Raw genomic sequence first — 24,486 nt, forward strand, 5'->3', positions numbered from 1 at the left:
ATTCACTCCTATCAAACACGCTCACGCATGCCTGCTGGAAGTCCAAGCCCCTCGCACACAAAACCTCCTTTACCCCCTCCCTCCAACCCTTCCTAGGCCGACCCCTACCCCGCCTTCCTTCCACTACAGACTGATACACTCTTGAAGTCATTCTGTTTCGCTCCATTCTCTCTACATGTCCGAACCACCTCAACAACCCTTCCTCAGCCCTCTGGACAACAGTTTTGGTAATCCCGCACCTCCTCCTAACTTCCAAACTACGAATTCTCTGCATTATATTCACACCACACATTGCCCTCAGACATGACATCTCCACTGCCTCCAGCCTTCTCCTCGCTGCAACATTCATCACCCACGCTTCACACCCATATAAGAGCGTTGGTAAAACTATACTCTCATACATTCCCCTCTTTGCCTCCAAGGACAAAGTTCTTTGTCTCCACAGACTCCTAAGTGCACCACTCACTCTTTTTCCCTCATCAATTCTATGATTCACCTCATCTTTCATAGACCCATCCGCTGACACGTCCACTCCCAAATATCTGAATACGTTCACCTCCTCCATACTCTCTCCCTCCAATCTGATATTCAATCTTTCATCACCTAATCTTTTTGTTATCCTCATAACCTTACTCTTTCCTGTATTCACCTTTAATTTTCTTCTTTTGCACACCCTACCAAATTCATCCACCAATCTCTGCAACTTCTCTTCAGAATCTCCCAAGAGCACAGTGTCATCAGCAAAGAGCAGCTGTGACAACTCCCACTTTGTGTGTGATTCTTTATCTTTTAACTCCACGCCTCTTGCCAAGACCCTCGCATTTACTTCTCTTACAACCCCATCTATAAATATATTAAACAACCACGGTGACATCACACATCCTTGTCTAAGGCCTACTTTTACTGGGAAAAAATTTCCCTCTTTCCTACATACTCTAACTTGAGCCTCACTATCCTCGTAAAAACTCTTCACTGCTTTCAGTAACCTACCTCCTACACCATACACTTGCAACATCTGCCACATTGCCCCCCTATCCACCCTGTCATACGCCTTTTCCAAATCCATAAATGCCACAAAGACCTCTTTAGCCTTATCTAAATACTGTTCACTTATATGTTTCACTGTAAACACCTGGTCCACACACCCCCTACCTTTCCTAAAGCCTCCTTGTTCATCTGCTATCCTATTCTCCGTCTTACTCTTAATTCTTTCAATTATAACTCTACCATACACTTTACCAGGTACACTCAACAGACTTATCCCCCTATAATTTTTGCACTCTCTTTTTTCCCCTTTGCCTTTATACAAAGGAACTATGCATGCTCTCTGCCAATCCCTAGGTACCTTACCCTCTTCCATACATTTATTAAACAATTGCACCAACCACTCCAAAACTATATCCCCACCTGCTTTTAACATTTCTATCTTTATCCCATCAATCCCGGCTGCCTTACCCCCTTTCATTTTACCTACTGCCTCACGAACTTCCCCCACACTCACAACTGGCTCTTCCTCACTCCTACAAGATGTTATTCCTCCTTGCCCTATACACGAAATCACAGCTTCCCTATCTTCATCAACATTTAACAATTCCTCAAAATATTCCTTCCATCTTCCCAATACCTCTAACTCTCCATTTAATAACTCTCCTCTCCTATTTTTAACTGACAAATCCATTTGTTCTCTAGGCTTTCTTAACTTGTTAATCTCACTCCAAAACTTTTTCTTATTTTCTACAAAATTTGTTGATAACATCTCACCCACTCTCTCATTTGCTCTCTTTTTACATTGCTTCACCACTCTCTTAACCTCTCTCTTTTTCTCCATATACTCTTCCCTCCTTGCATCACTTCTACTTTGTAAAAACTTCTCATATGCTAACTTTTTCTCCCTTACTACTCTCTTTACATCATCATTCCACCAATCGCTCCTCTTCCCTCCTGCACCCACTTTCCTGTAACCACAAACTTCTGCTGAACACTCAAACACTACATTTTTAAACCTACCCCATACCTCTTCGACCCCATTGCCTATGCTCTCATTAGCCCATCTATCCTCCAATAGCTGTTTATATCTTACCCTAACTGCCTCCTCTTTTAGTTTATAAACCTTCACCTCTCTCTTCCCTGATGCTTCTATTCTCCTTGTATCCCATCTACCTTTTACTCTCAGTGTAGCTACAACTAGAAAGTGATCTGATATATCTGTGGCCCCTCTATAAACATGTACATCCTGAAGTCTACTCAACAGTCTTTTATCTACCAATACATAATCCAACAAACTACTGTCATTTCGCCCTACATCATATCGTGTATACTTATTTATCCTCTTTTTCTTAAAATATGTATTACCTATAACTAAACCCCTTTCTATACAAAGTTCAATCAAAGGGCTCCCATTATCATTTACACCTGGCACCCCAACCTTACCTACCACACCCTCTCTAAAAGTTTCTCCTACTTTAGCATTCAAGTCCCCTACCACAATTACTCTCTCACTTGGTTCAAAGGCTCCTATACATTCACTTAACATCTCCCAAAATCTCTCTCTCTCCTCTGCATTCCTCTCTTCTCCAGGTGCATACACGCTTATTATGACCCACTTCTCGCATCCAACCTTTACTTTAATCCACATAATTCTTGAATTTACACATTCATATTCTCTTTTCTCCTTCCATAACTGATCATTTAACATTACTGCTACCCCTTCCTTTGCTCTAACTCTCTCAGATACTCCAGATTTAATCCCATTTATTTCCCCCCACTGAAACTCTCCTACCCCCTTCAGCTTTGTTTCGCTTAGGGCCAGGACATCCAACTTCTTTTCATTCATAACATCAGCAATCATCTGTTTCTTGTCATCCGCACTACATCCACGCACATTTAAGCAACCCAGTTTTATAAAGTTTTTCTTCTTCTCTTTTTTAGTAATTGTATACAGGAGAAGGGGTTACTAGCCCATTGCTCCCGGCATTTTAGTCGCCTCATACGACACGCATGGCTTACGGAGGAAAGATTCTTTTCCACTTCCCCATGGACAATAGAAGAAATAAAAAAGAACAAGAGCTATTTAGAAAAAGGAGAAAAACCTAGATGTATGTATATATATATATGCATGTGCGTGTCTGTGAAGTGTGACCAAAGTGTAAGTAGGAGTAGCAAGATATCCCTGTTATCTTAGCGTGTTTATGAGACAGAAAAAGAAACCAGCAATCCTACCATCATGCAAAACAATTACAGGTTTTTGTTTCACAGTCATCTGGCAGGACGGTAGTACTATGACTGATCCCTGTGAAACGCCACTTGTTACAGATCCCCACTCGGATTTTACCCCATTTATGCACACTATTGTTGATCCATGACTCGATCCATGACAATACTTTTTCCCCAGTGGTCAACAGTCTCAAAAGGTTTACTGAAGAAGGTTAATAAATTAGCTAGGCAGGAGCGGCCCCTCGTGAATCCATTCTGAGTATCATTTATCAAATTATGCTTATCAAGATGGCTTCTTATGATATCACCTATAATTGACTCTAGTAATTTACTTATAATTGAGGTCAGGCTTATTGGGCGGTAATTTGATGGTAACGACTTATCCCCTGCTTTAAAAATAGGAATTACATTAGCCATCTTCCACATATCAGACACTACACCTGTCTGAAGAAAGTAGGAACACTGCAGCAAGCCTACTGGCCCATGCGAGGCAGGTCTAAATCTCCTACCGGTTTTAGCCAATGGCCTAAGCAGTCAGGTCACGTCACATCCACTTAAGGAAGGAGCATGGCGTCAAACCTATTAGCACAAGCTAGTCAGGTCCAACTCACACCCATCCACACCCACTCATATTTATCTAATCTATTTTTTGAAAAGACACAACGTTTTAGCTTCTATGACGGTACTCGGGAGTTTGTTCCACTCATCCTCAACTCCATTACCAAACCATTGCTTTCCTATATCCTTCCAGAATCTGAGTTTTTCCTGCGAGTCCTGTCTTGGCTAGATATTTTTAGCACGCTAGTTACATTCCCTTTATTTATTCCTGTTTTCCATTTATACGCCTCAATCATATCCCCCCTAGCTCTACGCCTTTCGAGAGAGTGCAGATTCAGGGCCCTCAGTCTATCCTCATAGGGAAGATTTCTGATACATGGGATTAACTTTGTCATCCTCCTCTATACGTTTTTCAGAGCATTTATATCCATTCTGTTATACGGTGACTAGAACTGTGCAGCTTAATCTAAATGAGGCCTAACCAAGGATATATAGAGTTGAAGAACAACCTGAGGACTTCTACAATTTATGCTTCTTGATATGAAGCCAAGGATTCTGTTCGCTTTATTGCGAACACTAATGCACTGTTGTCTTGGTTTTAAATTACTGCTAACCAGAACTCCCAAATCCTTTTCGCAATTAAGATGTACCTTATTTAATTTATATGTGGCATGGTTATTTTCCTGTCCAATGTTTAGAACTTTGCATTTGTCTATATTAAACTATATCTGCCTCTTCTCCGAACGCTGCATCAGTCTATTCAAATCTTCCTGCGTGCTCTAATGTCCTCGTCAGAATGAATTCGTCGACCTATTTTGGTGACTATATTTTGGCTCCCACTATAAAGAAGCTCTGGTGTGGCTCCCACTAGGATACAATTCATGTCTGGATAGCACTATTAAGCAAGATTCATCTCGTTAAAATGGTATAAAATACCTACAGGTTGTTAGGTAAGACACATATGCAACAGTTAGGTATCTTTATTTCGAAACGTTTCGCCTACATAGTATGCTTCTTCAGTCGAGTACAGAAAAGTTGATAGAAGCAGAAGAGACTTGAAGACGATGTAATCAGTCCATCACCCTTAAAGTTTTGAGGTGGTCAGTCCCTCAGTCTGGAGAAGAGCATTGTTTCATAGTCTGAAACAATATGGAGTTGAAGTGACAGAATGGAGCCTCATATAGCGACAGGAGGTGAGACGTAGGTCACTAGTAGAAGTAAGAACGCAGATGTTAGGAGGTCAGGTTCCTCTCAAATCCAGCCGTTCTGACTACTAGAGGTTGTCGAAGTTGATTGCAGGTCTGTACCAAGATACCCTTGTGTTGTGGTACAGACCTGCAATCAACTTCGACAACCTCTACTAGTGAGAACGGCTGGATTTGAGAGGGACCTGACCTCCTAACATCTGCGTTCTTACTTCTACTAGTGACCTACGTCTCACCTCCTGGCGCTAATTGAGGCTCCATCCTGTCACTTCAACTCCATATTGTTTCATACTATGGAACAATGCTCTTCTCCAGACTGAGGGACTGACCACCTCAAAACTTTAAGGGTGATGGACTGATTACATCGTCTTCAAGTCTCTTCTGCTTCTATCAACTTTTCTGTACTCGACTGAAGAAGCCTACTATGTAGGCGAAACGTTTCGAAATAAGATACCTAACTGTTGCATATGTGTCTTACCTAACAACAAGATTCATCTCGCTCTCAGCGTTAAGCAAGTTATGACTGACTTCCACTGTATAGCAACCCTCCGCTTCCTTTTGTGAAGCAACTTTATAGTCTGGCCTCCACTGTGAAGCAACTTAAGTGTCGATCCTACTGTGGAACAACTCTGATATCGTTCCCAGTATGAAGGGACTTTGTCTCCCACTTTAAAGCAAGTTTAGTTTGACTACCGCCGATAAACAATTGTGGTTTGGCTCCCACTGTGAAGCAACTCAGATCTTGCTATTACTGTGAGCCAGCTCTGGTCTGGCTACCACTGTGAAGCAACTCTGGTCTGGCTACCACTGTGAAGCAACTCTGGTTTGGCTACCACTGTGAACCAGCTCTAGTTTGGCTACCACTATGATGATGCTAAATTAAAGCTAATATTATCGCACAAATTTGGGTGAATTATAATACTCCCTTACATTTTGTTTTCCTTGTCTAAAATATGATGGATGTAAGTGCATCCTGCCACTCAGTGTGCTGTGCGTGACCGCCTGGCATGGGAAAGGAAATAATTATGTGACGGAAAAAATAGAACTTTCTGGCTAATTTCTTCCTATTCATCCTCTCTCATATTTAACCTTGTGTAACTATGTGCAATGTAGTCGTCGTGTCTCTATATTACGAGACCTTGCATGTGTTAATGTTATCTTGTTCAGCGAGTGGAAAGTTTTATTGAAGAGAAACCGTAACAGGTGTCTAAGATGAGAGTAGGGGAAGGTATTCAGACAATAGGGTGAAGAGTTGTGATGGTGCGGTGGCAACATGTGGTAAGGTGATGTGACGCAGTGTTTTAATGAAGTTGTTGGGCCTTGGTAGTAGTTTATGTTGAGTTAGTGGAGGGGAAGAGTTGGGGTATAGTGAAGGTCTGTAATGGTGTAATGAAGGTTTGTGTTGGATAATGAAGGTTTATGAAGGTGTAGTAATGGTGTAGTAAGCGTTTGTGTTGGTGTAGTGACATTGTGTGCAGTAGTAGTTTGTGGTAGTGAAGTGCAGGTATGTGCTGTGTAGTGAAGGTTTGTGATGGCGTAGTGAGGGTTTTTTACTATTGTAGTGAAAGTGTATCGTAGAGAAGTGCAGGTTTGTGTTGGTGAAGTGAAGGCTTGTTTTGTTGTAGTGAAGGGTAGTGAAGTATATGTTTGTGCTGGTGTACTGCAGATTTCTGCTGTTTTAGTGAAGATTTATGGCAGTGCAGTGTAGAATTGTAGTTGTGTAGTGCAGGTTTGTGGTAGTATATTGCAGGTTGTTGGATGTGGAGGGCAGTCTGAACTGCGTAGTGCAGGTTTGTTCTAGTGTAGAGCAGATTTGTATGCTACACATTTGATTGTTACAGGTTTGTTAAAGTTGTGCAGGTTTGTACTTGTGACATACAGTTTTGTTCTAGTGAAGTGCAGGTTTATGCTTGTGAAGTGCAGGTTTGTGTTGTGTAGTGATGATTTTTGGTGATGTAGATAGAACAGGTTTGTGCTGATAAATAGCAGGTTTGTGCTATTGTAGTAAAGGATTTTGGTAGTGTTGTGAACATTTGTAGTTGTGAAATGTAGGTTTGTTCTGGTATTTTGAAGATTTGTTGTTGTGAAGTGCAGATTTTATTCGGCGAATGTCACATACCCATATAGCCATATCCTCTCGACCAGCAAACCAGAAGCTAAGAGTATAATGATCGGGGCCCCCATGTTATACTAGAACCTTGGTTCGATCATGCCCGGTGGCCTGGTGGCTAAAGCTCCCGCTTCACACACGGAGGGCCCGGGTTCGATTCCCGGCGGGTGGAAATTCCGACACGTTTCCTTACACCTGTTGTCCTGTTCACCTAGCAGCAAATAGGTACCTGGGTGTTAGTCGACTGGTGTGGGTCGCATCCTGGGGGACAAGATTAAGGACCCCAATGGAAATAAGTTAGACAGTCCTCGATGACGCACTGACTTTCTTGGGTTATCCTGGGTGGCTAACCCTCCGGGGTTAAAAATCCGAACGAAATCTTATCTTATCTTATCTTAAATAAGCCCGTCAAACTTGTGACACTCTTTAGTCAACATTGGCAGACTTACCTCCATGTTTGGTCGAATACACTTCTCACTGAGTCTCTTGCTTGCAAAATGTATTTCTGTACACCAGTGTTTACAGTAAAGAGATTTCTGTGGCCTATATGGACTTGGAAAAGGCGTATGATATGGAGGATAGGAGGGCAATGTTGCAGATATTGCAAATATATGGAATAGAAGGATGGTTACTGAAAACAGTGAAGAAATTTTACGACGATAGTGAGGCTCAGGTTAGAGTAAGGAGGAGAGAGGGAAATTATTTCCCAGTAAAAGTAGGCCTTGGACAGTGATGCACGAGGTCCCTTTGGTTGTTCAATATATTTAAAGATGGGGTTGTAAGAGAAGTGAATACTCGGGTGTTGGAAATACGTGTGGGATTAAAAGATAAAGAATCTAACACAAAGTGTGAGATGTCACAATTGCTTTTTTCTGATGACACTTGCTCTTGGGAGATTCTGAAGAGAAGATGTAGAGGATGATGGACGAGTTTGGTAGGGTATGTCCATGAAAGAAAGTGAACATAGGAAAGAGCAAGGTGATGAAGATAACGAAAAACTTAGGTAATGAAAGATTGGACATTAAATTGGAGGGAATATGGAGGAATTGAATGTATTCAGATATTCGGGAGTGAACTTGCCAGCAGATGGTTCTATGAAAGACGAAATGAATCACAGAACTGACGAAGGGGAAAACGTGAGTGATGCATTGAGGAGTCTGTGGAGACAAAGAGCTTTATCCATAAAAACAAAGAGGGGAATGTCTGAGAGTATAGTTATACCAACATTCTTATATGGATGTGAACCATGGGTAGTGAATGTTGCAACAATGAGAAGGCTGGAGGCAGTGGAGATGTCGTGTATGAGAGCAATGTGACGTGTGAACATTATTTAGAGAATCCATAGTTTGGAAATTAGGAGGAGGTGTGGCTTTACTAAAAGTATTAACCAGAGGGCTGAGGAGGGGTTGTTGAGGTAGTTCGGACAATTAGACAGGATAGAACGGAATCTACAGTGGAATGAAGGCAGGGTAGGGGTCAGCCTAGGAAAGGTTGAAGGGAGGGGGGTAATGGAGGTTTTGCGTGCGTGGAGTTTGGACTTTCAGCAGGCATGCATGAGTGTGTTTGATAGGAGCGAATGGAGACAAATGGTTTTTATGACTTGACGTAATGTTGTAGTGTGAACAAAGTAACATTTATGAAGGGATTCAGGAAAACTGGTTAGCCGGACTTGAGTCTTGGAGGTGGGAAGTACAGTGCCTGCACTCTGAAGGAGGGTTTTGTGTTGCTGTCCTTTAACTGTAGTGTAGGCGTGCTTCTGGAAAGACAGTGATGGAGTGAATGAAGATGAAAGTGTTTCTTTTTTTTCGGGTGGCCCTGCCTCCGTGGAAAACGGCCGATGTGTTAATAAAAAAAATACAAAAAAAATACTTGCATGCTATTTGGTGAAGGAAATGAATATAAGTATTTAGTCACCCCGTCTTTTGTTCATTCCTCATTTCTACTTTTGTTATCGTGCTACAACCAGGTGTGCAGGCCACAAGACTACACCTGTGTTCGTAATATGAGGTGCCTCTCCTGAAGTTTTTCTCTCTGCATTGTCTCTATGAACCTGCCTTCAATACTGCATTCCAAACCTGCGAATTCGTTGCTTGCTACTGCTTCACATTGCGTTAGCGTTTTGTTATTGTGCTGGTGGGTTATGCCACCGACCCGTGTTAAGTGATTGGCGACTGAATATGCCCTGAAAACTGCCCACACTATTCTACAACGCTGCTGGAGTATTACTCGTTCTACTGGAATAGAGTACTAACGAACTTCTACGGCTGTACAGCTCAGTGAGTTTATTCACAATAAATTAAGGTTTGATTCGTGTTACATGACGTTCCATCCTGAGATTTCAGCTGTTACTGGAGCTATTATTCGCAGATTCCCGCTTCGATACCTTCGTAAGGGATGAAAACAAACTCCGGAGCAAGAGGGTCACTATCCACCTGTGGAAACAGGTGGACAGTGACCTTGTTACTACTGTTGTAAGCCTAGTCACATCAAGGCCCCTTGTCCCAAGTTAAGCAAACCTGCTACCAGAGGTATGTCAAATAACCTCTAGTGAAAATAACTATGCTTCCTGCTCAAACGAATCACCGAGAAATAAATGCCTGTATGGCACTCTTTTATAGTAATACTCAACCCTGCCTTAAAGAGCAGGAATGTTCCACTGAAGTATCCACCTTCAGGGATACCGGGGCTTATTGCTCCCTCTTACAAGAGGAGCTACTTACAGTTTCTGAGGCCTCCTTAAATTCCTCAGTATTATAACAAAAAAAGGCACAATACCGTGACTGGAACGATACACAAATAACCCGCACATAAAAGAGAGAAGCTTACGACGACGTTTCGGTCCGACTTGGACCATTTACAAAGTCACAGTATTGTTAGAATCTTTTGGGGAAGCTGTGTTTTCTGTAACTTTGCATCAGATTTCTGTTAAAACCCAGTATTACACTGAAGGTGTGACTGTGGGGTTTCTCATGAAAGATACTTCGTTGTTGATTGTCAACAATTTTCTAAATTGTAGATACTGTCCCGAGCCCATTGTAGCCGCAAAAGCATCTTTTCTCATGTCCTTAGGAAAGTCTGAAGAGAATGCTGACATTGCCTTAGTGGACTGCGATCTTGGACTAGACAATTTATTTTACGAGGAAAACTGGCCAGAGCCTCGTAAATCTAGTAAAAAGTCCCTGATCAAGCCTTCCTATTCTGGGGTCACAGGATTGCCAGGACGTTCCTGTTATCATGTCCGAGGAACTGTCAGTTTGAGAAGAGCAACAGGCGGACTCTTTCAAATGTCTTGGACCTGCGCTAGCCCTACTTTCTGCTGTCTCACTCTAAGGTCGTCCCTGACTTGAAAGTTTCTTTGGGTGTAGCACTACCTATTTACTGATTTGGATGGTTCCATTAGTCATTCGTGCCATAGTGGCACACTGTTAGAACCCTTTTCGGGTAGATGTGTAGCATGCTAAGAGTACATTATATTTTATTCGGCGTATGTTACACACTCATACTAACACTCATGCTAACATTATAACGAGTGGGGCCCCCTTGCTATGCTATTACTTTGGTTCAATCCAGCCAATCACAAGGAAGCCCGCCCAAGTTGTGAAGAAATATTAGACACTCGTGAATCAACATTGACAGACTTACCTCCAAACAACATGCAATATACTGCATGCTGTTTGGCGAAAGAAATATATGTAAGTTTACTCACCCCCTTTCTTTTACACGTTGCTTATTTCTACCTTGGTTATCGTGCTACAACCAGGTGTGTAGGCCAAAATACTACACCTGTTTTCATAATGGTAATTAACGTTTGTCCTGGTGTATTGAAGGTTTTAGGTAGTGTAGGGCAGGTCAGGTCTTGTGTAGTACAGGTTTATGCTGGTGTGATTAAGGCTTGTGGCGGTAAAGTTTGTGCTTGTGTAGTCAAGGCTTGTACATGTGTAGTGATGCCTTGTGCTGATGTAATTCAAGTTTATGCTGCTTTGTACTACTGTAGTGCCAATTTCAAGTAGAACAGTGCAAAATTATAGTAGGGTAATGTAGGTTTGGTTTAATTTAACGCTGTTTGTGCTAGTGTATTGCAAGATTGTTGTAGTGAAGTGCAGGTTTTTGTTACTGTAATTCAGGTTTATGTTGGTGTAGTGCATGTTTCTGATCAAGATGTATTGGATGGTACTGGTGTTTTGTAGGTTTGTGCTAATGTAGTTAAGGTTTGTGGTAGTGTAGTGCAGGTTTTTCGGTAGTGTTGTGAAGGTTTGTGCTACTGTTGTGTAGGTTTGTGCTACTGTTGTGTAGGTTTGTGGTAGTGTTGTGTAGGTTTGTGGTAGTATTGTGCAGGTTTGTGGTAGTGTTGTGTAAGTTTGTGGTAGTGTTGTGTAAGTTTGTGGTAGTGTTGTGTAGGTTTGTGCTACTGTTGTGTAGCTTTGTGGTAGTGTTGTGTAGGTTTGTGGTAGTATTGTGCAGGTTTGTGGTAGTGTTGTGTAAGTTTGTGGTAGTGTTGTGTAGGTTTGTGCTACTGTTGTGTAGGTTTGTGGTAGTGTTGTGTAGGTTTGTGGTAGTGTTGTGTAGGTTTGTGGTAGTGTTGTGTAGGTTTGTGGTAGTGTTGTGTAGGTTTGTGGTAGTGTTGTGTAAGTTTTGTGGTAGTGTTGTGTAGGTTTGTGGTAGTGTTGTGTAAGTTTGTGGTAATGTTGTGTAGGTTTGTGGTAGTGTTGTGTAGGTTTGTGGTAGTGTTGTGTAGGTTTGTGGTAGTGTTGTGTAGGTTTGTGGTAGTGTTGTGTAAGCTTGTGGTAGTGTTGTGTAGGTTTGCGGTAGTGTTGTGTAGGTTTGTGGTAGTGTTGTGTAGGTTTGTGGTAGTGTTGTGTAGGTTTGTGGTAGTGTTGTGTAGGTTTGTGGTAGTGTTGTGTAAGTTTGTGGTAATGTTGTGTAGGTTTGTGGTAGTGTTGTGTAGATTTGTGGTAGTGTGTAGGTTTGTGGTAGTGTTGTGTAAGTTTGTGGTAGTGTTGTGTAGGTTTGTGGTAATGCAATGCAGTGAGGTGATGTAGGGTTGTGGAGGTTGAGAGTTGTACTGGAGAAGGGATGTGTGGTGTAATAAAAAAAAACGATAGCGAGGCAATCTGAACGATACGAAGACCAGTTCCAGCTCTCAGACAGAGCTCCCGTATTACGAACACAAGTAATAATGGTCTCTCAGACCAGGTCGTAATGGGAAATGGTGCAAACAAAGCTTATCAGTAGACTATAATTTATATTCGCCTTCACCAGATGATATATACAGATATGTACACTATGTAAAAAGTGTACAGAGAGAATAGTAAGCGTATACCATGGTGACAGATGGCAAAGCAGAAGCCAGAGTGAGTGCACTGAACTCAGCCAGCAGCTCAGGCAAGTTTGCCAGTGCTTACCACAAGTGAACCACGTTGCTTCAGCTTTGCCGGGTTTGCCTGTGTTTGGCAACAACGGGTGCCCTAGTGAGCGTTAAACCCTTAGCACCCGGTTCGCTGGTGAGGAGGCAGCCTATAGGGGAGTGTGACATACTCAAAATAAATTGTAACATACTCTTTGTTTGCCAGAGTTGTGGTCGTTGAGGAGTGTGGTGGTTAAGGGATGTGGTGGTGGGTGGTTGTAGTGGTTGAGGATTGTTTTGGTGATTAAGGGATTTTGTGGTGTAGGGTTGTGGTGGAGGTGGGTTACGGTGGTTGAGTGTTGTGGTGATGGAGGGTTGTGGTGGTGGATTGTGGTGAAAGGTTGTTTCGGTGGAGGATTGCGGTTTTGTGGTGGGTGAGGGTTGTTGTGTAGGGATAGGGTGGTGTAGGGTTGTGTTGGGTTGTAGCAGAGGTTTATGGTGGTGTAGGTTTGTGGTGGGGGTTATGTTGGTTGAGAGTTTCGGTGTTGTGGTGGGGAAGGTTCGTGGTAGGGGTTGTGGTGGTTGAGGGTTGCGATGGTTGAGGGTTGTGATGGTGGAGGGTTGTGGCGGTGACGGTTAGCGGTGTTCTGGTGGCTCAGGGTTGTTGTGGTTTAGGGTTGTGGTGGTGTAGGTTCATGGTGGGGGCTATGGTGGTTGAAGGTTGTGGTGGTTGAGCGTTGTGCTGGACGGAGGTTGTGTAGTGGAGGATTGTGGTGGTGTACTGTTGTGGTGGTGTAGGTTCGTGGTGGTGTAGGGTTGTGGTGGTGTACTGCTGTGGTGGTGTGTGGTTGTGGTGGTGTACTGTTGTGGTGGTGTAGGGTTGTGGTGGTGTACTGTTGTGGTGGTGTAGGGTTGTGGTGGTGTACTGTTGTGGTGGTGTAGAGTTGTGGTGGTGTACTGTTGTGGTGGTGTGTGGTTATGGTGGTGTAGGGTTGTGGGGGTGTAGGGTTGTAGGGGTGTAGGGTTGTGGTAGTGTAGGGTTGTGGTGGTGTAGGGTTGTAGTGGTGTAGGGTCGTGGTGGTGTAGGGTTGTGAGGGTGTAGGGTTGTGGTGGTGTAGGGTTGTGGTGGTGTAGGGTTGTGGGAGTGGAGGATTGTGATGGCCGAGGGTTATGGTGGAGGGTTGTGGTGTAGGGTTGTGAGGGTGTAGGGTTGTGGCGGTGTAGGGTTGTGGTGGTGTAGGGTTGTGTTGGTGTAGGGTTGTGGTGGTGTAGGGTTGTGGTGGTGTAGGGTTGTGGTGGTGTAGGGTTGTGGTGGTGTAGGGTTGTGGTGGTGTAGCGTTGCGGTGGTGTAGGGTTGTGGTGGTGTAGGGTTATGGTGGTGAAGGGTTGTGGTGGTGTAGGGTTGTGGGAGTGTAGGGTTGTGGTGGTGTAGGGTTGTGGTGGTGTAGGGTTGTGGGAGTGGAGGGTTGTGATGGCCGAGGGTTATGGTGGAGGGTTGTGGCGTAGGGTTGTGAGGGTGTAGGGTTGTGGGGATGTAGGGTTGTGGTGGTGTAGGGTTGTGGTGGTGTAGGGTTGCGGTGGTGTAGGGTTGTGGTGGTGTAGGGTTGTGGTGGTGTAGGGTTGTGGTGGTGTAGGGTTGCGGTGGTGTAGGGCTGTGGGAGTGGAGGGTTGTGGTGATGTAGGGTTATGGGAGTGGAGGGTTGTGATGGCCGAGGGTTATGGTGTAGGGTTGTTGTGGTGTAGGGTTGTGAAGGTGTAGGGTTGTGGGGACGTAGGGTAGTGGTGTAGAGTTGTGGTGGTGTAGGGTTGCGGTGGTGTAGGGTTGTGGTGGCGTAGGGCTGTGGTGGTGTAGGGTTGTGGTAGTGTAGGGTTGTGGTGGTGTTGGGTTGTGGTGGTGTAGGGTTGCGGTGGTGGAGAGTTGTGGGAGTGGAGGGTTGTGGTGGTGTAGGGTTGTGGGAGTGGGGGGTTGTGATGGCCGAGGGTTATGGTGGAGGGTTGTTGTGGTGTAGGGTTGTGAAGGTGTAGGGTTGTGGGGGTGTAGGGTTGTGGTGGTGTAGGGTTGTGGTGGTGTAGGGATGCGGTGGTGTAGGGCTGTGGGAGTGTAGGGTTGTGATGGCCGAGGGTTATGGTGGAGGGTTGTTGTGGTGTAGGGTTGTGGTATTGTAGGGTTGTGGGGGTGTAGGGTTGTGGGGGTGTAGGGTTGTGGGGGTGTAGGGTTGTGGGGGTATTGGTATGTGGGGGTTTAGGGTTGTAGGATTGTAGGATTGTGGAGGTGTAGGGTTGTGGGAGTGTAGGGCTGTAGGGGTGTAGGGTTGTGGTGGTGAAGAGTTGTGCTGGTTGAGGGTTGTGGTGGTGTAGGATTGTGGTGGTGTAGGGTTGTGGGAGTGGAGAGTTGTGGTGTCTAAGGGTTATGGTGGAGGGTTGTTGTGGTGTAGGGTTGTAAGGGTGTAGGGTTGTGGGGGTGAAGAGTTGTGGTTGTTGAGGGTTGTGGTGGTGCATGGTTGTAGTGGTTGAAGATTGTGGTGGCTGAGAGTCGTGATTTTGGTAGAAGGTTGTGATAGTGAAGGCGAGACAGACAGCTTCTGTTATATATAATTTACTCTCATTTGCCTGTTGCCTCAACTACAGAACTCTCCCCTTTATTCATATCAAACATTTCCGTTGCATGCTAACTTGAAGAGAAACAGTCCAGCTGCCAGACTGACTCCTGCTGTTGCTGCTTTCACTTGTTCACCGGGGAAAGTGTGGTGCATCCCGCCGCTCAGTCTGTCACGCTCCAGGACGACATCTGGGTTTCCAGGAAGTGTGAGCTTACTTAGGCAATATGACAAATGACTCTTACTATAATATTGACATAATGGATGTTTCAATAGTTAAGGTGTGATGGGAGCTGATATTGTTTATTACGCTATCATGGAGAATATAAAAGAAGTGATTGTATGGGAGTGTGTGAGAGATGAGAGTGAGATATTGTGTAAGTTATAAGAGCATAAGAACATAAGAAAGGAGGAACACTGCAGGAGGCCTGTTGGCCCATACTAGGCAGGTCCTTTACAATTCATCCCACTAACAAAACATTTGCCCAACCCAATTTTCAATGCCACCCAAGAAATAAGCTCTGATGTGAAAGTCCCACTCAAATCCAACCCCTCCCACTCATGTACTTATCCAACCTAAATTTGAAACTACCCAAAGTCCCAGCCTCAATAACCCAACTAGGTAGACTGTTCCACTCATCAACTACCCTATTTCCAAACCAATACTTTCCTATGTCCTTTCTAAATCTAAACTTATCTAATTTAAATCCATTACTGCGGGTTCTCTCTTGGAGAGACATCCTCAAGACCTTATTAATATCCCCTTTATTAATACCTATCTTCCACTTATACTCTTCGATCAGGTCTCCCTTCATTCTTCGTCTAACAAGTGAATGTAACTTATGAGTCTTCAATCTTTCTTCATAAGGAAGATTTCTAATGCTATGTATTAATTTAGTCATCCTACGCTGAATGTTTTCTAACGAATTTATGTCCATTCTGTAATATGGAGACCAGAACTGAGCTGCATAATCTAGGTGAGGCCTTACTAATGATGTATAAAGCTGCAGTATGACCTCTGGACTTCTGTTGCTTACACTTCTTGATATAAATCCCAGTAATCTATTTGCCTTATTACGTACGCTTAGGCATTGCTGTCTTGGTTTAAGGTTGCTGCTCACCATAACCCCCAAGTCCTTTTCGCAATCTGTATGGCTAAGTTCTACATAATTTAACTTATAAGTACTAGGGTTATGGGCACTCCCAAGCTTCAGAACCTTGCATTTATCTACATTGAACTGCATCTGCCACTTTTCTGACCAAGAATAGAGTTTGTTTAAATCCTCCTGAAGTTCCATAACATCTACGTTTGAATCAATTATCCTACCTATCTTTGTGTCATCGGCGAATTTGCTCATATCACTAGTAATTCCCTCATCAAGATCATTGATATATATTATAAACAACAACGGGCCCAAGACTGATCCCTGTGGAACACCACTTGTTACAGATCCCCACTCGGATTTAACCCCATTTATGGACACTCTCTGCTTCCTGTCAGTGAGCCATGACTCGATCCACGAGAGCACTTTTCCCCCAATGCCATGAGCTGCCACTTTCTTTAACAGTCTATGGTGCGGTACTCTATCAAAAGCCTTTCTAGAATCTAAGTAAATAATATCAAATTCTTTATCGTGGTCAACAGCCTCAAAAGCTTTACTGAAGAAAGTTAATAAATTAGACTAGACCGGCCTCTTGTGAATCCATGCTGAGTATCATTAATCAAGCTATGCTTATCGAGATGGCTTCTTATAATCTCAGCTATAATTGACTCTAGTAATTTGCCTACAATTGAGGTCAGGCTTATTGGGCGGTAATTTGACGGTAAAGACTTGTCCCCTGTTTTAAAAATAGGAGTTACATTAGCCATCTTCCACATATCAGACACTACACCTGTTTGAAGAGATAAATTAAAAATATTAGTTAATGGTTCACAGAGTTCCATTTTGCATTCCTTAAGAACCCTTGAAAAAACCTCATCAGGACCCGGCGACTTATTTTGCTTCAGTCTGTCTATCTGCTTCACAACCATTTCATTAGTGACTGTGATGTTACATAATTTATCTTCTTCTAGCCCACTATAAAAATTAATTACTGGAATATTGTTAGTGTCTTCCTGTGTAAAAACTGAGAGAAAATAATTATTAAAAATTGAGCACATTTCATTCTCTTTGTCAGTAAGGTGCCCATAGTTATTTTTAAGGGGACCTATCTTATCTCTAACTTTTGTTCTATAGACCTGGAAAAAACTTTTTGGGTTAGTTTTAGAATCCCTAGCAACTTTAATTTCATAGTCCCTTTTAGCTTTTCTTATCCCCTTTTTAATGTCCCTCTTAATGACAATATACTGATTCATAAGATGACCCTCACCTCTTTTGATACGCCTATAAATTCCTTTCTTATGCCCTAGTAGATATTTGAGCCTATTATTCATCCATTTTGGGTCATTTCTATTTGATCTAATTTCTTTATATGGGATAAACGTTCTTTGAGGAGCATGTATAGTGTTCAGAAAACTGTCATATTGATATCTCACTTCGTTACCCCGGTCAACAGATGATAAGTGTTCTCTAAGCCCATCGTAATCTGCTAAGCGAAAATCTGGGACTGTTACTGAGTTATCGCTACTATCGTACTTCCATTCAATGCTAAATGTAATTGATTTGTGGTCGCTAGCACCCAGTTCCTCTGAAATTTCTAAATTATTAACAAGGGATTCATTGTTTGCCATAACTAAGTCAGGCATGAGTATGTGAAATGAGTATATGAGAAATGGAAACGTGTGAGAGATGAAAGTTTGTGAGAAATATGAGTGTGTGAGATATGCGAGTATGTGAAAGATAAGTGTGTGAGTGATAAGTGTGTACTTGCTAGTTTCATGTTAGATCAAATGCTATTTTCCGAACGTTTTCATTATAAATTAATGTGTTCGTCTCTGCCAGACTTTCTTGGCCAGTCAGTTGAAGAAAAGAATGGAGGACAGAAATTATGTTTTAATAAAAGCATTTCTGAATAACATGGGGAAGATATAAACCATCCAGGGAGAACCTACCGTCCTGTAATTTTTTTTTTTTATATTTTATTTAAAACTTACAATACATTAAATAAATAAAAGTATACAGTATCAGATCTTCAACAGACAACAAATTCTTCAATTGTCTAATCACACTGCAAGTTTTACATAAAAAAATCCCTCATCACCTGTACAGTTCATCCTTCAACACTTTTACTAAATACAAGATTATACAATGTTAGGCTTGACATCAATAACAAAAATTGCAATATGCAGTAATATGTCATATTTACACTTCATGGTGTATATACAAATGGCAAGCACACATGGGTAAGTATATAGACTGTATAATAAAGTGTTATAAAACCAACACACACAATAACACACACACACAAGCACACTCATACACACCAACATAGACATAGGTATTAATAAATCGACGACAAAAACGTCCAAATATAACAAATACGATGTGTTATATTACCTCTCAACAAATAATGTAATCAATTACATGCAATATCAGATATTACATGCAATAGGAAAACACATCAATACAAATACCAATGATTGGTATACAAGAATAAAAAGGGCAAAACTCTTAACGTTCTGCACATACAAAATTTTACATTTTTATTAATGACATCACACTGGAGACTTACATACAACATTGGAGACATACATACAACATTCACAAACACACGACATAAACACACAATTAAACGCAGCTGACCAGCCCGTAAGATTACCCACTGAGCAAACACAAATTATCTCAAATCCTTTAACTCTAATGCTCTGTATGCAGACGGGAAATCTTTCTCCCATCTCCCCTCATATACTAACTGATTTCGACACTTAGTTCTAAGAATTGTTCCCGCTAAAACCCGGATTCTGCTATTACCTTCAACATGTCTCATAGCCCATGACACATAAATATAATCGGCTACGACATACGACACAGCACGTTGTACACAGATGTCAACCCCCCCCACATCAAAAGTCAACGCCCTAATTACAGACAAACCTCCCCCCCCTACCATTCGTAAAACTCTGCTTAACCACGCACGTACTATACCTAAATTTTCACAGAAATACACAACGTGAAACGCTGATTCGTCCTCCCTGCACGCTGAACAACTCCGGTCAACCTCTACACGCCGATTAGACAACACCACCTTGGACGGCAGAATCCCGTGCAAAAATTTAAAAACCACTTCGCGTACTCGAGGAAGGAGATGTAACTGATGAACCCGCTTCCATATATCACACCACGCGTACATGGGGAACATTCCTTCGACTCTCACCTCAACTTTCACCATACCCACTCTTTCCAAAGTACTCAATTTAACGCTCCGCACGTCTCGCATGCACAGTAACACACGTAGCATCGTATCGCACTTGATTACGTCTGCCCGTGTCCACCACCTGCGCAGGTCACGATACATGTCCGTTAAACCACCATGCCTTCCACCCAATCGGAGAAAACGACGTTTCACATAACAAGCAATGACTCGGTCTCTTAAAGGAACAAGACCTAACCCTCCTTGACGCATTGGTGTCTCTACCACCGCTCTTGTGAGCCAGTCGCACCCTGAACCCCACAGAAATCTATAAACTCTATTTAAAAGATGTTTGATATCCCCCTTTATTAGTGGATACAGCGCAGCAACGTGCCAAACTTTACTATAAAGAAGAACATTAATTACTATCGCTCTCTGGTGTAGAGTTAAATGTCGTGGCCTTAGACTATTTAAACGCCTCAAAACGTTATTTACCACCCTCCCCGAATTACATGCCCTCGTCTCATCAACCTCTCTCATATACTGTATACCACATATAGTAACACAGTCAACCACCGTCCACGTCTCTATACCTACCTCCTCCCTCGCCCAATCTCCCAACTTCATAATCTTTGATTTTTCTTTGTTAACTCGCATTCCTGTTGCTCTACCAAATATATCTACAAATCTTCCTACACAACTCAACTGCTCCCTCGTACGTACTAGGACAGTTGTATCATCTACATAACCTACTATTGCAGGTCGATCACTACCCGAACCCCACGACGAATCTACACCCCGCCCACTAACTGTCCAATAAAAAGGGTCCTGCATGCAAGCAAAGAGCATTTGAGACATAGGGCATCCCTGTCGAATGCCTCTATTCAATTTGACTAAGTCTCCTAACTTCCCATTAATTTGTACTCTAAACCCAGCACCATTATACAAAGAGCGAGCCCACATGATGATCTCATTACCAAAACCCTGCCATCTCATAAACTTCCACAGCACATCCCTTTCTACACTATCAAAAGCAGCTTGCCAGTCTAAAGCCAAAACACCACCCCCGCCCCTCGTTCCGCATTCCTCGACAAACTCCCTGATATTCCCATGACCATCATACATTGTCCTACCTGGCACGCCAAACTGACCCTTATGCATTACCTTGTCAAACACTTTCTTAATCCTATTCATTAAAATTTTTGCATATAATTTATAATCGCTACACATTAGTGATATTGGTCGGTAATCCTTAAGTGATACGGGTATGTCACATTTTTTAACTAACACCAAAACCGCCGTACTCTGAGACATACCTAAACGACCCCCTTCCTTCATCGCATTGAGTAAACGTACCAGAAAAGTCCGTATGACCTCCCAATGTTGAATATAAAATTCACATGGAATGCCATCAATACCTGGCGCCTTACCCTTGCACATTCCCTGCAAAGCCTCCCACACCTCAGCTTCAGTTATAGGCCCACCCATGAGAAAGCGATCATTATCATTCAACTCACATCGTACATTCTGCCCCAATTCCCGTATTGCATCCACGCTTACTTCTTTATTTAGCATTTTGATATTAAACCATTTATCAACGTAATAGCTTATTCCTTCAGTTGTTGTTACAACCTGACCCTCACTATACCCTTCAACGCCATCCTGAACCACTAAACTCACGATTTCGGTCGCCTTCCTCCTTTGTGTCTGACTACGTAAGACACAAGCAGACGGCTTATCACCCCACACAGCCTCCTCAGCTCCACTCGAAATACGCGCCCCATCAAAAACCGTATTTTTCAGCTTCTGGATGTGATCTTTTAGATTGTCAATCTCGTCCACAGGGTAAATTCCAGATACCTCCCCTTGCGCATAACAGTGCTGTAAAGAACCCTCCAGGTACCTCAAAAATCCATACTCCAATCGAGAGGCCTCCTTACCTCGATATACATAAAAATCCTTAATGCGAGGCTTCATAACCTCGTCCCATTGTCGCACTAAATCACTACCTTCCAAGGAGTCTACTCCCATAGACGTCCATAAGTGCGTGAAGAGTGTCTTATCTTCATCACTTTGAAGTAAACGAGTATTTAATTTCCAATATCCTTTAAAACGAGTCGGGAGACCTCTCCAGTCGAGCTCTACGAGAACACCGCGATGGTCGGAGAAATACACATCTAACACACGCACTTTGGTTACAACTACGCGCCGAGACACATATACCCTGTCTAAGCGCGCAGCATAGTCCTTACGCACGAAAGTGTGCTCAATCCCTAAGTCACTACTTCCACTTACATCCACCAGCCCCAGCCCAGACAACAAATCACCCAAAATAATCGAACAATAACCCGCTCCCCTCGGTTCTACGTCTTTACGGCGCACCACACAGTTCCAGTCGCCACCAACTACTGTTATATCAGGCAGAGATCTCAAATAGTACACAAGAACGTCGTTAACAAAAGTATTTTTAATATTAACATCATGTTCAGCTGGCCCATATACTCCTACAAAACCCACCCGTTGAGTACCCCACTCACCTATGACGCGTACCACGCGACCCCCCCCCCCCCTCCTCCCAATGTTTCATCACGAACGGGCTGGTCGCTTTTATTAACACAGCCACACCACCTTTCAAACGACTCGAGTGAGCCATATAAACATCATAACCATCTATCACAAACGAACTTCCAACTTTATGGTTATGTTCTTGCACGAAACATACATCTACTGCAAAGCGATGCAACCACTCATGTACCTGCACTTGCCTTCTGTTATTTTTCATACCATTAACGTTTATGGTTATACACCTAACTTTGCTAACGGTGGCTTTCCTCGAGGGACCACCACACCCCTTTTCCCTTTATGTTGACTAAAGCCAAAGGCGCCACCATTACCTTGTACATTCTTTGTTATATTACTCGCTGTCCTGGAACCACGCGACGCCCCACCCGTGACTTCCGACCACGTCTTCTTCCCTGAGCGCTGACCAGGGGTCAAGACATCGTCGGAGTCGGGCGGGGTAGCCGCACGCTTCCTAGAAACAGCATCCTCAACTTTATCAGGACCTGTAATGTTCTCCTTGTGAACTTCTACCGCAACAGTATGAACTCTCGGACCTTCTACCTCACTCACGTTAATTAACTGATCGACGTCCTTTAACTGTGATCTCTCCTCATCTGAACACTCCAACGCAGGCACACACGGCACAGAATCATACTCCTGCGAAGCTAAAAGGTCGCTCAATGTCGATACAATGTTAGCGTCCATGTCAGCATCCTCTCTTGCTTGAGGGCTCTCACGTCCACCATATTCTACCACATCGTGGTTGACCGTACCAGGTAGAGTCACGCAGGATGACTCCACGGGCATGGCCCGATCCACCTCATCACTCCACGATTTCAGGCGCGGTAAGTCCTCGATTACGTCATCTGCCAAATTCCGTCGAGAAGCCTCACCATCCGGACGATGACCACTTCCTGAGGGCGGCTGGCGCTTGACGCATTGTGCAGCAATGTGGTCCAATGCTCCGCAAAGGCGACAAGTTCGTCTCTGACCAGGATACGTAACGTACACCTGGGTACGGAACTCCTCTAGGTTTATGTACGAAGGTATTGGTTGGCGCAGGGACATTTTTAACGTAAACGACCCTTCCTGTAAACCAGCAAAGCGGCCATCAGACCACCGACACATAGTAACCTGGTGGATCGTCCCATAGCATTTGAAGGCGTCACGTATGTCAACTTCGTTAGCCTCAAAAGGCACGTTTCGCACACGTACCCATGTATAGTAATGTGAAACGTCGTGCAACTTAACTGTGACTGCTGGGGTTACTTGCTTGCTGACATCCTGATACTGGTTGACAATCTGCTCGTAGATCTTGGTATCGCAAAACTTGACGAATATCCGTGATAGTCCATTTAAGGCAACGCCACACAGGGATTCACGCTGGATGCCATATACATCGCAGATGATCATCGGCACCAACACATTAATCGATGAGCTGGGGATCGTGCCCTTTATAAGGTCAATACACACAGTATTAACTCTTCTTCGATAACCCGTCGCCATTGTTGTTGTCGTCTCAAAGCTCCTCCACCAGGTGTCGGGACTGAGGAGAGACAGCTGACGACCGCTCAGCACAGCGTCTGAGCAGGGAATGAAAAAATGTGGAACGCTTCACGATTTTGCGTGTCATCCTTGCGCAGGGGCCATGCTAATCTTCTCTGTATCGTTCCAATTTTAGTATATGTACTGCCGAAGCAAGTACGTCCTGTAATTATGAATATATCACGAATCCTGCTGAGTGTTATACACTCTGGCAAGGTTGATAAGGTGTCCATTCTAACTCACGAACAAGTTAGTTTTGCAGGAAAATCTACTTACATTCAGTATTCACTGGTCTTATCTTAATTTTTTCTGCTCATTTCTAGTGTCCTTGTTCCTGATTTTTTCAAGAACAAGGACACTAGCCAAAATATAAGGAACAAATAGCATGTTTAAATAGTAAAACAAAGAAACGTTGATGTCGTATTGTTCAACTGCGTGTGGATATGTTATCCCAAGTCTCCTGTACTGGACTGTAACAGCTGCAATAAAATGACCAAACTTATGTCAGCAAGTACCCCAGTTGTTGCGTCAGCAACAAGCACCTGTACAAAGGACTTCTCAGTAACATCAGTTTGTACAATCAGGTATCGTTATTACAAAAACATGTACAAAGAGGCGGCCTATGATACCAGAGGGTAAGAGGGATTACTAGTAAAAGAACACTTAAGGAGTACAAGTAAGGGCAAACACTAAGAGTAGTTTTTTGAGAACCCAAATTTTTTCGCTAACAATTTTTGCAATGTTTACAGTGTGTGAAACAGAGCAGCAAAAAAAGAAAAAAAAGCAGATACTAAACTTGTATAGTTTCTCAGAATCCCTACAAAAAAAGGATTCGGGATACTGGTTAGCTGGGCTCTAGTCTTGCAAGTTGATCGACACCATGCCTAACCCTTCTAGGGTAGGGTAGGTGCCTGAGTCCGAGCCTTTAGCTCACAAGACTGTCATTCCCATTTGCCCCCTTGGGGCGGAGATGGCAGACCAGAGAGGCCTAGCTTGTGGCTAGGCCTGGGGACAGTTGGTCCCAAAGATGAGGAGGTACTTCTGCCTCCTCCCATGGGAGAC

General features: G+C 43.3%; 1 non-coding gene across 1 annotated transcript; it reads right to left on the reverse strand.

Annotated features, from left to right (window-relative positions):
• Positions 1–23,477: 23,477 nt before the first annotated feature.
• Positions 23,478–23,584, reverse strand: LOC128694365 (U6 spliceosomal RNA). Its single transcript, XR_008407844.1, has one exon. It is a non-coding gene; the product is annotated as a U6 spliceosomal RNA (small nuclear RNA).
• Positions 23,585–24,486: the final 902 nt, after the last annotated feature.

Source organism: Cherax quadricarinatus, chromosome 1 (assembly GCF_038502225.1).
Source record: "Cherax quadricarinatus isolate ZL_2023a chromosome 1, ASM3850222v1, whole genome shotgun sequence".
Taxonomy (NCBI): domain Eukaryota; kingdom Metazoa; phylum Arthropoda; class Malacostraca; order Decapoda; family Parastacidae; genus Cherax; species Cherax quadricarinatus.